Raw genomic sequence first — 17,005 nt, forward strand, 5'->3', positions numbered from 1 at the left:
CGTATTGCAGCACAGCAATACCATCAGGAATAAGATCTGCCGCAAGACCAACAATAAGCTTGTTCCGCTGAGCATTCTTAATCATCTTCGCAAGGCATTCCGCAGCAAGATTAAAAAGAAATGGGGAATGCGGGTCACCTTGTCGCACCCCTTTTGTGCTCTGGAAATAAGGCCCCAGGCAATTGTTAAGCTTAATGCTGACAGTACCATCATATAAGATTTTTTTAATCCAACCACACCAAGTTTCACTAATGCCTCTCATGCTATGACATTCCAAAAGGAAGTCCGAGTTAACCTTGTCATAAGCTTTCTCAAAGTCAAGCTTCAGTACAATGCCAACTTTTTTACTCCCATGAGTATAGTTAAGAATCTCATGCAAAGCCAAAATCCCATCCATAATGTTTCTCCCTTATATAAAAGCATTCTGTGTGGAACTAATCAAAGCATCAGCTACACAAGCTGCACGTCTATCCAGCACCTTCATGATCAGCTTATAGGGACATCTTAGTAAACAGATGGGCCTAAATTGTTGGATTCTATCAGCTCCCGAGACCTTAGGCAGCAAGGTAATCACTCCGTAATTAAGACGCTTAACATCAAGCGCTCCCCTATGAAAGTGATGAAACAGTAACATAATGTCATTCTTGACAATATGCCAACAAACCTGGTAGAATTCAGCACGTATATTATCTGGACCAGGAGCTCTATTTGCTGCCATATCAAATAAAGCATCTTTAACTTCAGCCTCTGTAAAATCTCGACACGGGGTATCGTTATCAGTTTCGCTCAGCTTCTCCTCCTGTGACCATGTCTCGGGATCCAAATGAAAAATATTGCCCTGACCAGGACCAAATAGTTCCTTGTAGAACTCAGTGGCGTGAGCAATAAGATTTTCATTCCCCTCAATCACTTCTCCCCCCATCTTAAGCGAGTGAATCGTGTTTTTCCGTTTACGGCCGTTAGCTATCTTATGATAGTAACTCGTATTCATGTCTCCCTTCAACAACCATCTCTCATGAGATTGCTGCAGCCAGTAAATTCCTTCATTAACCAACAACTCATGAAGCTCGAAGTCGACGTCCACTTTCTTATTATATAATTCAGGCGACAGCGGACCCTCTTCCTCCAATTCTTCCGGATGAGCTAGTTCGTTCCTAAGCTCTTCTTTTCTCTTCTTATCACGGCCGAACTTATCCGAGCCCCATCCCTTAAATTAGGTTTTAGTCCTTTTCAACTTAATGTTCCGGATATCTATGGGATCAACAGATCGCACAGGCCTGGACCAGATTCTGCTAACAGCGGGGATGAACTTATTATCTTTGATCCAAGATAGATCAAACCGAAATTCACGAGGTTTAGGCGCATCCCTCCCCTCCTCCCCCGAACTAAGCAACAGAGGACTGTGATCAGCAATCTCCCTAACCAATTTCCTGACCGAAACAAGAGGAACTAAGTCTTCCCATGTTTCAGACATCAGAATACGATCAAGTTTTTCTAAAGTAGGATGAGCTTGATTATTGGTCCAGGTATACTGGAATCCAGAAATTTGCCGTCAGCCAGTTCTTTACCGTCTGCTGGCTGACGGCAAAGAACCTCTTTGCCATCAGTTGACACAATACAGACGGCAAAGAACTGACACATGGCAAAAATACTATTTGCCATGTGTGGGTCCTTTGCCGTCTACCAGCAGACGGCAAAGAGCCCCAGGGCAGACGGCGAAGGGGACTCGTGGGTCCCATGCCTGCCGTGTCCGAAATCCGGGGGCCTTTGCCGTCCGCGGGCCTTTGCCGTCTGCCATACGGCCCTTTGCCGTCGGGGGGCGGACGGCAAAGGGGCAGCCCTATAACGGCCGTTACCACCCCCTCGCTCATTGTCTCTCTCTCTCTCACCCCGACCACTCTCTCTCTCCAGGGCGGCGACCCCCTCCCCGCGAGATCCCCTCCCCGCAGCGACCCCACCCCCCCCCCCCCCGACGAGCCCACCCCCCCCCCCCCGGCAACCCCCTCCCCGTGGGATCCCCTCCCCGCGAGGGCACCTCCCCGCGGCGACCCACCCCCACGGTGAGCACCTCCCCTGCGACGCGCCCCCTGCCGCCGCCGCCCCCAGCCGCCGCCCCCTGCCGCGCGCCAGCGCCACCTGCATTGCGCCCCCTGCCGTCGCCTCCCCCTGCCGCCGCCGCCCCCTGCTGCGCGCCACCTGCATTGCGCCCCCTGCCGTCGCCGCCCCCTGCTGCCGACGCCCCCTGCGGCGAGCCCCCAGCCGCGCGCCCCCTGCCGGTGAGTTTTTCTTGTTTTTCTTTTTAAAAAAGTTAATTACTTTAGTTAGTTTATTAGGTTAGTTTTTTTATTATATATAGGGTAATTTAGTTAGTTTATTTGGCTAGATTATTAGGCTAATTAGGTTAGTTAGTTAGGTTAGAAGAAAAAAAGCAGAAGGAAAAAAAGCAGGAGAAGAAGAAGAAGAAGAAGAAGAAGAAGAGGAGGAGGAGGAGGAGAAAAAAGAAGAAGAAGAAGAAGAAGAAGAAGAAGAGGAGGAGAGGAGGAGGAGGAGAAAGAGGAGGAGAAAGAAGAAGAAGAAGAAGAAGAAAAAAGAATAGAAGGAGAAAAAGAGGAGGGGGAGTAGGAGGAGAAAAAAGAAGAAGAAGAAGAAGAAGAAGAAGAAAAAGAGGAGAGAGGAGAAGAAGAAAGAAGAGGAAAAGGGAACCCCGGCACCCCGAAACTGACCCTCGACCCCCGACCCCTGACGCCCGACGCCACTGACCCCCGACCATCGACCTCCGACGCCACTGACCCCCGACCCCCGACCCCCGACGCCACTGACCCCCGACGCCACTAACCCTCGACCCCCGACGCCACTGCCCCCGACACAGACCCTCGGCCCACGACTCCCGACCCCCGACGCTCGACGCCACCAACCCCCAACCCCCGACGCCACTGACACCCGACGTCACTGACCCTGGACCCCCGACGCCACTGACCCCCCACAACCGACGCCACTAACCCCCCGACCCTCGACGGCACTGACTCCCGACGCCACTAAGCCCCGACCCCCGACACCTCTTCTGCCTTCTTTTGAACGAGAAGGTGCTTTTCGGCCTTCCAGAGGCCCACGGGGTCATAGTTTTGTAAATTATGAGTTAGGTCACATATTTTCCGATCATGTTAATTATAAAAACATCGTATTTGTGTTGATCGGGTGAATTTCAATGTGTAGTTGTTCGACGACCTCCACGTGCGTTGGACGAGCTCCGCCCGTGCGTTTGTTGGTGAGCACAAATGACTTCTCCTCCTACCCCCTTAATTTGCTCTGTCCCGGTCTTCGTGCCGATGAAACTTGCTAGCTATAGGTTTCTTCAATCATGAGTATGCGTGACCAGTATGCGTCTCCCGTTCGAAAGGGCGACATCTATAAATATGCATTTCTTTGCATATTTATAACCGCCATCCTTTCGAATTGTCCAACATTATCCATGGACAGCCCGAGTATGTGTAGATTGGGTTTGTTTTCCCGTATGTTGTGCTCCGGATCCGATGCGAAATTTCGTCAGTGCCTCCCCTGTTGTTCTCCGGGTACACATCCTCTCTGCTTATTGCCGAGACGTGTATCAGGAGAACAGCGGGGAGGTGCTGCCGAAATTCTGCGTCGCATCTCGAGCAGAGCATGGGAAAACGAACCCAGTCTACACATACTCGGGTGGGATTAGGACCTATCTTTACCTATTAGCGTGTAGGTTGCATGGACGTAATAAAACTGACAAACTTGATTAGCGTATGAATATAGATGATGAATTATGTATTTATTTCTTGTGCCCCCATAGGTAGCTAGGCAACATGAGTGATCGTGCTTGGATGTACACTGGTCACCCTAGTCAGAAAGACATGACCCATGAATGGTTAACAAAAACCAGGGGGTTTGTGAGAGCCGCATTTGCAAATGGTCAGCAAAAAACATGGTGCCCCTGTCCCAACTGCGACAACTGGAAAAAGCAGACAGAGTTTGAAATGGGTAAACACTTGCAGAAGTGGGGTTTTACGCCTAATTATACGGTGTGGACTTTTCATGGTGAGTCTGACCAACGTGCCAGAGCTGAGGTGATTCGTCGTCGCACCGACGAGCATGGTACCGGGATTGAAGACATGGTGCAAGACTTTGATGATGCTCGGGATTCGGACGATGAGATGGAGGAATCTGCAAAGGCCTTCTATGAAATGCTGGAGTCTTCAAAACGTCCTCTCCACGAGCAGACTGAGCTTTGTCAGCTGGATGCCATCGCGCAAGTAATGGCTCTGAAGGCTCAATTCAACCTAGGCAGAGAATGCTACGACGCGATGATGACGATATTTGGACGCTTTCTACCCAAAGGCCATGTACTGCCTGCAAACCTGTACCAGTCAGAGAAAATCCTCCGTGTACTTAAGATGCCCTATGAGAAGATACATGCCTGTGAGAATGGATGTGCCTTATTTAGGCTTGAGTATGCGGCCTTGAACTATTGCCCCATTTGCAATTCTTCTAGGTATATTGTGGTAGACAACGGCATGGGTGAGAACAATCAGACCAAAATCCCCATTAGTGTTCTTCGATATCTGCCAATCGTACCAAGACTTCAACGTCTTTTCATGGTCGAAGAGACGGCCAGACAGATGACATGGCACAAATTGGGCAAAAGAACCGAACTAGATGCGGATGGGAACAAGATGCTGGTACACACTTCAGATGGTTTTGCGTGGAGGCACTTCGATGCATTACATAAGGATAAATCGGAAGATCCAAGGCAACCTAGAGTTGCCATCAGCACGGATGGGTTCAATGTGTATGGTATGACGGCAGCACAATACAGTTGTTGGCCTGTATTTGTCATTCCACTAAATTTGCCACCCGGAGAGATTATGAAAAGAAAGAACATTTTCCTGACGTTGATAATTCCAGGGCCCAACTATCCGGGGAAGAATATGAATGTGTACATGCAGCCGCTTAAGGATGAGTTGCAAGAAGCCTGGGATAATGGGATCAAGACCTACGACGCGGCTACCAAAACAAATTTCAAAATGCATGTGTGGTACATGTACTCGACGCATGATTATCCGGCGTTTGCGCTATTCGCTGGCTGGTGTGTGCATGGAAGGTTCCCGTGCACCACATGCAAGGCAGCTCTTCAGTTCCGTTCGCTGCAGGCTGGTCGCAAGTATTCTTGCTTCGACATGCATAGACAATTCCTGGATCCTGACCATAAGTTCAGAAAAGACAAGAAGAATTTCATCAAAGGTAGAGTTGTCAAAAACACTGCACCAGCTTCGTTGACAGGCCAACAGACCCTTGATCAGTTAAATGCTCTCGAGCCCGATCCTTTGCGTCCAGGATACTTCAAAGGGTATAATACGGAACACGCCTGGACTCACAAGTCATGCTTATGGGATCTCCCTTACTTCAAAGACCTCCTTTGCCCACACAACATTGACGTGATGCACACTGAAAAGAATATTGCGGAGGCCATTTTTGGTACATTGTTCGGCATAGAGGGGAAGTCAAAAGATAATCCTAAGGCTAGAATCGACCTGGAGGCTCTATGTGATAGACCGTTGCAAAACTTGCGACAACGGAAAGGAAAGCAAAGCATAGCGAAGCCAAAGGCATGGTTCAATCTTGAAAGGCCAGCTATGAGGGAAATGCTATTGTGGGTGAAAATGCGGTTGATGTTCCCCGATGGGTATGCTGCGAATCTAAAGAGGGGAGCGAGTCTTGAGAAATTGAAAATATTTGGGCTCAAGAGTCATGATTGGCACATATGGATTGAGCGGGTAATGCCGGTGATGTCTCCTTCTTCTTCTCCTTATTCTCCTTCTTCTTCTCCTTCTTCTCCTTCTTCTTCTTCTCCTCTTCCTTCTCCTTCTCCTCCTCCTCCTCCTCCTCCTTTTTCTTCTTCTTCTCCTCTTCCTTCTCCTTCTCCTCCTCCTCCTCCTTCTTTTACTTCTTCTTCTCTTTCTCTTCTCCTATAGTTAGCTAGGGTTCCACCTAAATGACATAATTAGCTTAGTTAGCTCCTAAATGGTCTATACTTAGCTAATTTCTCTCCGAAATAACCTATATATACACTACTTCATCTAGTATTATTTTTCTAACTTTCTTATTTGTCATTTTGCAGATTACCTTCACTTCACGGGAAGCTTGGTTGATGGAATGCTTGAAGATGATTTCTTGTACCATGGGTTGTATTGAAACTATTGTAGTATATGAATATATGAAACTTTGTATGCACGTGGATGAAACTGGTGTAATATATGGTTTGGTACGGATGTAACTTCCATAATATGTATGCACTATGGATGAGAGTTATTTTAATATGGTTATGAGTACGGAAAGAAATTTATTTATGTCAAATATATATATATATATATCCTGATTATTGTTAAAAATGCTGGATATAACAAAAAATAAATAAAAAAGGGGCTGGTTCCCCTCTTTGCCGTTTGCCAACACATGGCAAAGGGGTGGAGGCAGACGGCAAAGGGGGAATCTGCCCCCTCTCTCTCCCCTCTTTGCCGTCTGCCCCCACATGGCAAAGGGGGGGAGGCAGACGGCAAAGAGAGAATCTGCCCCCTCTCTCTCCCCTCTTTGCCGTCTGCCTCCACATGGCAAAGGGGGGAGGCAGACGGCAAAGAGAGAATCTGCCCCCTCTCTCTCCCCTCTTTGCCGTCTGCCCCCACATGGCAAAGGGGGGAGGCAGACGGCAAAGAGAGAATCTGCCCCCTCTCTCTCCCATCTTTGCCGTCTGCCCCCACATGGCAAAGGGGGGGAGGCAGACGGCAAAGAGAGGAGGCCTGCCGTTAACACTTAACGGGGACGTTGCAATATATGCCGTCCCACTTATTTTGCCGTCTGCCCCCTCATGGCAAAGATTCTTTGCCGTCCGCTTTGTGAAAGCAGACGACAAAGAGCCTCTTCACCGGATTTTTTTTTACCGTCTACTTTGCCATGAGGGGGCAGACGGCAAAGCCTTTGCCGTCCGTGGTTGCCCCCTTTGCCGTCCGCCTTGGCAGACGGCAAATTTCTGAATTTCAGTAGTGACTTACCCCCACTAATATGGATCTCTCTCAACGCCAAAGTATTAATAACTTAATTGGAAAGTTCCGTGGATTTGCGGATAGAGAAGCTCTTATTCTTCTCCCCGGAGTGTCTCAAAATATTAAAATCACCTCCCACTATGTACGGTACTTTCATATTACTGCACATAGATGCCAGCTCCACCAAAAATTCTTCTTTGGATTCCTCATGAGCAGACCCATATACCACCAACAAACCCCATACTATCTTCTTCCTCTTATCATCCAGTACCATTTGCAAGATATACTTGCCTTTGGTGCAGGATATAATGTCCAGAGCGTCATGCCTAACTCCACACAAAACCCCTCCAGATTTACCTCTGGATGGAATCCACTCGCAGTTAAACAGGCCAAAGGGGTCCAGCCTCCTAAGGCATTTAGGGGGAAAATCATTTTTCATGGTCTCTTGAAGACCCAAGAAATCCAGGGAATGATCACGAATGAGGTCAGTGAGGCAGGTGGCCATTCCTTTCTTGCCTACCCCCTGACAGTTCCAAATGAGATCTCTCATTTGGAACGCTTCTTATGGAATTTTGCTCGAGTAACTCCACCAGGGGACATGGTAGAGTTACATTTCCCTCCCTCATTCTCTTCTTTTTTTTTCTGACTTCTAGTCACAGGTCTAGAAATATTCACAGTTGGTTTTCTATTATTTTTCTTTTTATACTTAGTAATAGATTCATTTTCAAATATTGTTTCATCTTGGTCCAGCCATTCTAAGCTAACAGGGGTACTATGTCCCAAGCCATTGGTGATAAACATGTCATGTTCCTGTTTTTCATGGCTCGTTTTCTTCTTAAGGTCAAGCTCTTCTCTAACCTGCTCCAGCTCTCTAAGCACATCAATACAAGCGAAGCTACCATCAGGAATAATCACCCCCATATTGCTAGCTCTACTAATCAACTCAGCATCAGAAAGGACACTAAAAGAGTTATTGCGAAGCTGAGGATTACCTTCCAGATCTCTCTTAATAGCCAACCTCGTGGCTCTGTCCTCCACCTTCTCCTGCATCCCACATGTATTTCTCTTACTGAACCTGGTGGCAGCTTCAGAAGCAATGGGAGGAGTAGGAATCACATCCACATTGTGATCAGTTTCAGGTGACAATACCACATAATCACATGAGATTTTCATGTTAGGATCAGCCTCCCCTTCCAGCTCCGACACCTGCCAATTATTAGTTACAACATCTGCATATGACAGGGATTTTCGGACAACACAACTAAAAGTCACCTGGACATCCTTCAGATCATTACATCTCTCCGGGGTATTGTTCCCTCTATCCAGTGGAACAGGCACAATCCACTTAGATGAGTCATTTAAATACTCCTCATGATCCAACTGCATTGACTCAATTAGCAGCTCATTATCTTCCTCGCTCTCCTCAGATCCTGACACTTCCTTCTCCGGGGAGGGCAAACGACAGTTTTTACCCCCCCCCCCTATATGACTGGCCAAATCTGTTAGCCCCCGAGGATTCAGAATAACTATCATCTTTCTCATTATCATGATGTTCACGTTTACGCTTAGGTGTCAGGTTCTGTTTAGAGGCATCATCGCGTGCAACAGGCACCGCGGTTTGCTCCATGACAGTGTTCTTAACCAACACTTCTTCCACCTCATAAGTAAACTTGTAAAAACGACTCCCCAATACCCCTTCAGCAGAAGTTGGGATTTGATCAACATGCCTGCAGCCAATCTTAGCTCTAACCGACGCAGGTCGATTGAGGGTTGACATATCCACCTCTAAGGTAATTCCCACAAGCCCTCCAACATAAGCAACAGTCTTGTTGCATCTTTTGTTAATAGGGATCCTACCAATCTTAACCCAAGCCACTTCCAGCAACCCCTCGGATTCCAAATCATCAGACCAAGGTGAGAATTTTACACTAACCCCATATTTTTTAAGCTTCACGTGCTCTACAAACAATGCACGTTCTATTTCCCTAGGATTAGGCATTCTCATAACAAATCTCTGAGGAGCAAAGAATTTAGCAGAGCATCTCCATCCCTGGCCTACATACACACTCAGCTCAGCCTCAATATCTTTTTGTGAGTGCAGACCCTTCAGTGATAGTAACAATGATGTTGTGATTTCTATCCCTAGACTGTCTCTCAACATTAAGATCAGGGATGTCAAAGAAACCTTGCCCCTTAGCTTGGAAAGCACACATCACAGGCATACATTCCCAAGGAATGAACTCTGCACATATCAGAGACAGATGACCTTTTTTCTTACATCTATCGCATATGGCCTGAGGACATCTAGCAGTAGTATGTCCCATCGCATGACAGATCTGACAAGGAGAAGCAAAAGGCGTGATGTTACCAGGCTTAGCAGGAAGATCCCGATCTCTCACAGGGGCATTCCTTCCCCCAGCATCAGATCCCCCCCTCCCCACTTCTCCTGGTGAGGAGGGGCGGCCTGCCTGTCTGTAGTAGCCTTGCCATCATGATGGGGCGAAGATCTTCCTTCACCCCCTTCCTTCCACGGCTCCTGGTGCCCGCGATCCTCTTTTTCTCCTCCTGCCGCAGCATCCCACTTGTCAAATCCAGACGCATCAGATCCAGAGGCTCTAGTCGAAGAAGAAGCCCCTGTCTCTGATTTGCGCTTCCACACGTTGGAGTCGAAACCCCGTCCGGCTCCTCGATTGAACCTCCCCGCACCACGACCATGGCGCCCCGCACCAAAACCGTCCCCTCTCATCTCAGATTTCTGGGTGGGTAGAGGATGAACAAGAGGAGGAGGAGGAGGAGTAGCAGTTACTTGCGCATAGGAGCGGGGATCCCCCCCCCGATCTTCCCTTCCCACCAGGAGAAGTTATGGCTAACCCTAGCGCGAGCGCCGCACGAGACACTCCAGAAATGCGCAAGACTATCCTCGAGATCGAAAGTGGGCAAAGGAGGGGGCACTCCTTGTTTTATCCCGGAGATCCTTAAACCCTAGCCACGTTCTCCTCGCAGCGGTTCGATCCCTCCAGGGTCCACGTGTCGTCCATCCACACTGTCCGCAACGGGTCCGCGCGCCCCGGCCCAGGCCCACCTGTCGGGGGAGGGGGACGCCACGGTGGGCCAGAACCATGGTCGTCTCCCCCACCAACCGCATCGCCGCCCACCGGAATGATGAATCCGTCAGGATCCTCCCCACCAACTCCGGTGACCGGAATTCTATCATGAACCCTAGCAAAGTGACATGGAAATGAAACGATCTCACCTATGTCAATCCGCTCTCCATCCTTGAGAAATCTAGCATCCACCGTCTTCGCGTCCGCATCGAGAAGAACCATCCTCATCGCCTCCAATCGAAGCCATAGGACTCCTTCGTCGAGGCGGATCTGACTGGTGGAGACGAGATCCGCCGCATACCGCACCCGCCATGAAACTGATGCTAATTAAGTAACTAAAAAGCATGTATTCGAAAAACGCATTAGCACTATATATTGGAATGGATGAACTATACATATACCGCCTAATGTTTCTCTTTTCCGGAGTATAGTCGACTATTGCATTTTCAAATAAACTTTACCCTTCTAGTAGGGATGTAAATTGTAAATAAACGGCGTTTGCAAGTCCCGTTTAGTTAGCTTTACCTAGCTCGATAGCTCATTTTCCTAAAATGTAAAAAAAAATGTTGAACTGTTAGACTGTAAGTGGATTTAAACGGGACCTGTTTAGATCCCTACCTGCTAGACTTGCCAGTCGTCTCTCTTAATACATGTGTAAAGTTCCACTGACCTATGGTAACTGGTAAGTAGACTAGCCAAGGCATGCATACATACTGCATCAACATATTAATTGTTTCACATTTTCAAATACAGATGACTTTTGCGTTTCCGAAGAGACTTTGCCAAGCTAATTGATTAAAACTTAAAGTATCGCTGCTTAATTATACCAGCCACCAGGAGCACCGCTCGAGTGTGAAGAAAAACATGGTCTAACACGTAGAGGACAAATGATATGAGGCAAGCATCTGGAAATACGCATGGTTAGGACCGTGGAATCTGGAACCGTAAGCTCGTAACATCTTAAATGAAAATGCGCCGCTCAGGCACATGTGTCTTGCGTTTCTGGATTATAGTTTCCATTGGCCTCATGGATCAATAATTATCTCTCATGACGTACCCAAGGACTACGTATACATGTGACCAGCTTGAACTAATTTTAAGGTTCTACGTACGCGCTCACATATACTATACTCTCTCCGACGGCGCGCATGACTAGGATCTGAATATTCAAATGTGCATCTGTTCACACTACTATTTTATGGTATCAGCGGTGCTCTTCCTTTGGACTACAGATCATGACAGTGTGGATGCTAGAAAACAGAGATGAAGCTCGGCACCAACCCCTTGTCAGCAGTTGGATCCAATTATATGATTAGCAATCTGTTCGGAGTTCTCACGCAAAAAGAAAAATGAAGAAATAAAACTGTCGATGTACTAGCATGGATTCGTTTTGAAAATTTTGTCTATCTTTGCGAGCAGTCTATCTTGCGTTTGGAATGTCCAAGGCAGTACATTACGTTAAAAAATAATATGAAAGGCAAAAGCAGTGTATGCTGCTGCGCCGATGTCCTTGCCAACCTTCATAATAGTCTCAGACTGGTCGTAACAGAGAGTATCATATGTTACTATCATAGAATAATTCATTTATAATCATATATGACACATAATAACACAACATTTAATATGATACGGTATCATGATGTAATAATCAATCATGTCTTGCTTCATTTATTTATATGATACCTCATTAAAATTGCCTGGTTGACATAAATAATAATATTTATGATACTTTCATTACGGGCATCTTCACCATCGTTGTTGCACGTTAAGATCATAGGCTAGCCAGTGGTACAACAACCGTCTATTATGGTACACATGACTTGTGTCAGCATCGTGCTGCTAGCTTCTATATATCACCTAGATGACATATTTTTAAATTTACGTCCACCCAAAGACTAGGTCTAGGAATTCACGTCCTGAAATCAAAATTCGATAATACCTTTTTCTGCGAATGACATTTGAACTTCAAATTGAAGAGGGGTCATACATGGGAAGAACCGCTTTGCAAGGCGTCAAAACAGTTTCATAGATAGTGGAAACCAGGTGATTGTACTTCGGGGTGGTCCTTATGCGAGTCAAATTTGACTATGAGACCTGCTTTGGTAGGCATCCCCTCTCACAAAATATATAAGGATAGTATGATCATTTCATCAAGCCGTATAGACATCTGTATATGTGACACGTACAAGTCATTCTATTCATTTTTTATGTTAAACTCCAAAAGTAGTGCAAGGGCCGTGAATTGAATTTAAGACTTCTCGATCTAACAAGAACCACACTAACAAATAGGACATCCTAACGGTTGTCTCAATTTACTTATTTTTCTTATTTGATGCTACTTCGGCTCGCGGCTTGGCCGGTCTATTATGAAACCGGTCCTTTTATCATTTTTTTTTCTTTTCTATTCATTTTTTATTTTTTATTTCTTTTAACTTTTTCAAAAAATTCTCACAGTTACAAAAATTGTTCAAATGTCAAAAAATGTTTGCTTTTTAAATTTTTGTTAATAAAGTACAGATATTTGCATTTAAGAAAAATTAAGTTAGGTCAAAAAAATATTTGTGTTAATAGAAAAATGTTCGCATCATATAATTAAATTTCTGAACATCTATTACATAGAAAAATTATTCGTTTAAAAATGATCTTTTATTGCTTTTTTTAAATAGAAACAGGCTAACATAAAAAAATCAAACACAATCAAAAAAAATTAAGTTTCTTAATCATTCATTAAATAGAAAAGTAAAAATGAAAATAGATAAATAAGCGACTTGTTTATTATCCATTTTTTGTTCCTTTTTCTTTCTTGTTATTCTTTGTTTTACATTTTTTTCTTCCTTTTTCTTTTTCAAAAAATGCTCATACCAATAGAATGGATCTAATTTTTCCACACACACACTAGCATCATCATGGAAAGCATCCATCATAAAATCTATTGAGTTCTCACATTTGACGCTTTTTTATGGCTTTTCGGTGAAAAAACTAAAACACTAAACAAACACACATTGTGTCACGTCCGCCCGTGTTTAGGGCATTTTCCTCTAAAAAACCTAGTAAATGCATACAATGTAGAAAGTTATTGAAAATTGACATGGATGCGTGTGATGATGATGACAGCGTGTGAAATTTTTTTGAGTGTGTACATGCATGTGAAAAAAAGAATCGTGTTGGACACGTGCCCTACCGGCACAGTAAGACGGTACTGCTTGTACATGGTCTGCGTCACATTATTCATGGAATGACACCAACTTTCGGCATCATGTGTAAACATCCATTCTAGTCGCCCACGCAAGGAATGAATGAATTCAGACACCAAACGCATGTTGCGTCACGTCCGACCAGTGTTTTAGGGCATTTTCCTCTCGAAACCCATAGTAAATGCATACAATCTAGAAAATTATTAAAAATTGTCATGGATGCTTGTCATGATGATGAAAGTGTGTGAAAAAAAATTGAGTGTGTTTCATCGATATGAAACGGAGAACGTGTTGGACACATGCCCTATTGGCACAGTAAGACGGTAATGCTTATACATGGTCTGCGTCACGTTATTCATGGAATGACACCAACTTTTGGCATCATATGTGAGCATCCATTCTTTCCCCCATGCAAGGAATGAATGAATTCGGATAGTGAACGCACGTTGTGTCACGTCCGGCTGGTGTGTTTCGGCCATTTTCTTTCAAAAACCTTAGTAAATGAATACAATGTAGAAAATTGTTGACATGTGACATGGATGCTTGTGATGATGATGCCAGCATGTGAAAAACATTTGAGTGCGTTTGATGGATGTGAAATGAAGAACGGGTTGCACACGTTCCCTACCGACATATAAGACGGTTCTGCTTGTACAAGGTCTGCGTCACGTTATTCATAGAATGGTATCAACTTTTGGCATCATGTGTGAACATCTATTCTACCCCCCCCCCCCCCCACGCAAGGAATGACCAAATTTGAACACCGAACGCACGTTGCGTCATGTCCGGCTCGTGTTTTAGGCCATTTTCCTCTGGAAAATTGTAGTAAATGCATAAAATGCAGAAAATTGTTGAAATGACATGGATTCTTGTGATGATGATGCCAACGTGTGAAAAAAATTGAGTGTTAATGGGTGTGAAACGAAGAACATCTTGAACACGTGCCCTACTAGCATAGTAAGGCGGTACTACTTGTACATGTACATCATGTTATTCATGGAATGACAACAAGTTTTGGCATCATATGTGAACATCAATTCTAGCCCCCCCACGCAAAGAATGAACGAATTCGGACAACGAACGTATGTTGCGTCACATTCGACCGGTGTTTTAGGGCATTTTCCTTTAAAAAACTATAGTAAATGCATATAATGTATAAAAATGTTGAAAGTTGACATGGATGCTTGTGATGATGATGCCAGCGTGTGAAAAACATTTGAGTGTGTTTCATGGATGTGAAACGGAGAACTTGTTGGACATGTGACCTACCGGCACAGTAAGACAGTACTGCTTGTACATGATCCGCGTCACGTTATTCATTGAATGACACCAACTTTTGGGATCATGTGTGAACATCCCACTACTAGAAAAAGGTGGCGCACCTATTTTGGCTATTAATTGTGCACTATAGGTGCGCCACTATTAACACGCCACTACTAATAAATAGTAATGGCGCACGCCTGGTGCGCCACTGTTAATCTACATAACAGTGACGCACCACCTCGTATGCCATTACTATCTCAGACACTAATGGCACACTTTTAGATAATGCGCCACTGGTGTGTTTATTCATGTGCGCCACTAAAGTGCAATTTGGTGCGCCGCTACTATGAATATTAGGAAAAAAAGTTAGCTTGTCTGATATTTGCATAGGTTACAAAATACATTACAACACAGAATATCAACAGCACAACATATAAACAGCAGATTAATCGAATACAATAAAAGATTAGTCTCCGAATATAATTCATCATATTAGTCTCCGAATTCAAAATACCGAACAAAGTTAGAACATTACAAGTCTCGAGACCGGGAGTAGCGAGTTTGTCTTCACATTACAAGTCGATATCTAAACTACCAACACATAGAAGAGGGTTGCGGTCACGATGAGCATCATCGCGATGAAACTGATCTTCATCCGGTTCCTCCTCCACTCCCTCCTCTCTCCCGCTAGATAGCGCGCGTATCAAGCTTCCGCCTCCGCCCTAGTGGTGTACCCTTTGTAACTGTTACCGCTGAAACGGTGAACCTGTTTTCGACACTCCTCCCAGTCGTCGTAGACTCCGGCAACTTCACCCTTGTACACGACATACAACGGCATCTCTATGCACTAGACAAACAAAACGTTAGTAGCTAATCACAGATAATATATAAGCAATATATAAGTAAGCAACAAAAGGATCAGAAGAGAAAAGCAACACATTAATAGCACAATTCATGGTCCTACTAATAAATATCATCGATTACATATAATTTGAACGACTGTCCAAACTAAAGAGACATACAAGTTCATTAAAGTTTAATTACAACATGAGCTAATCGATATTTCAGATCTACATAGCATTAATACTTTCGACTCGACTCATGGACCGGAGCGTGGATGAAGCCGCCGTCTTTCGTGATGGTCATGAATGTGCGGTCGTTGTCAGCCTGCATTTGTAGCGTTGTGTCTATTTCACTATTGGACGGTTGACAGTTGAGGTAGAACTGCCCCGGTCTAGGAAGGACATCTTGATAGATGATTTCCGCAAACTCCGAGTGGATGCGAAAGAATTCTTGTCTGATGTCCTCGTCCTGGATTGACGATAAGTGTGCGGCCCATTCTTTGAGATCATTTGGTAGCATACAGTGATGTTGGTCCCGTATGATCGCCCGCATGTGATGGAGGGCATAGTAGGCATCCTTCTGACTGCCAGGCGGCTGCTTGACGCAGGGGAACGTCGTTACGTGGGTGAACACGTGCTTGTCGTACTTACGAATTGGCCTCCTGAAGGTGCCTCCAGATTTGGCATAGCCGCGGAGGGCATCATCAAGAACTTTCTTGATATTTGTGTAGTCTTTATTCGACTAACGGTCTGAGTCGAAATACGTGGCCATGGAATGCTTCGGGCTTAATAGGATGAGTGTGCAATGTGTGTCACTGCACAAAACACGGAATGTTGGAAAAAAAGAACGATCGAAACCTAAGAAATCATATGTTACAGGGCGGTGAGGGGATGACTTACTCAGAAAAGTAAGGCACGAGGAAGTTATCCTTATTTGCGTCCACCAGAATGACGCCTTTGAGGTATGAAATCGCGACTTGTCGGTCCCCAGCGCTGCCCAAGATCTTGGCACGCATGTAGAAGGGGTCGACTATCACGATGTCCGGGGTCTTGTCTCTAATGATCGGCATCTCCATACTGAGCGACAATAGCCGAATAAAGGTGTAGTGTAGCGGATAAAGGTTTAACATAGCAAAGATGTCATCAAACCGAAGGACGATCATACGCCAGATGGTGCTATCGACAAAGCCCTTGCCCTCTGGCACCTTGGCCACGAAAATCGGGTATGACAGATCATTCTCGGAGAGATGCCGCTTCTCCATATAAAGAACACCGCCATGCACACTCCGCATAGAACCGGTTGCAGCATTGAGCAGATTAGTCGGTAGCATCGGCCTACCCACCACATGCACCCTCCTCGAGATATCCTTAGATATTGGTGGCCCGTCCTGAGCACGGATCGTACTCGGTGCCGGCTGGCTCGCACCCTTGTTATTTTTTCATTTTCGTCCCTTCTGCTTCTTATGCTGTAATGGGATCGAGTTCTTCTCAGAGACCACCTTCTTGAGTTTGTTGGGGCTGATAATATTTCGCACCTCGGC

Source organism: Hordeum vulgare, chromosome 7H, assembly GCF_904849725.1.
Source record: "Hordeum vulgare subsp. vulgare chromosome 7H, MorexV3_pseudomolecules_assembly, whole genome shotgun sequence".
Classification (NCBI taxonomy): domain Eukaryota; kingdom Viridiplantae; phylum Streptophyta; class Magnoliopsida; order Poales; family Poaceae; genus Hordeum; species Hordeum vulgare.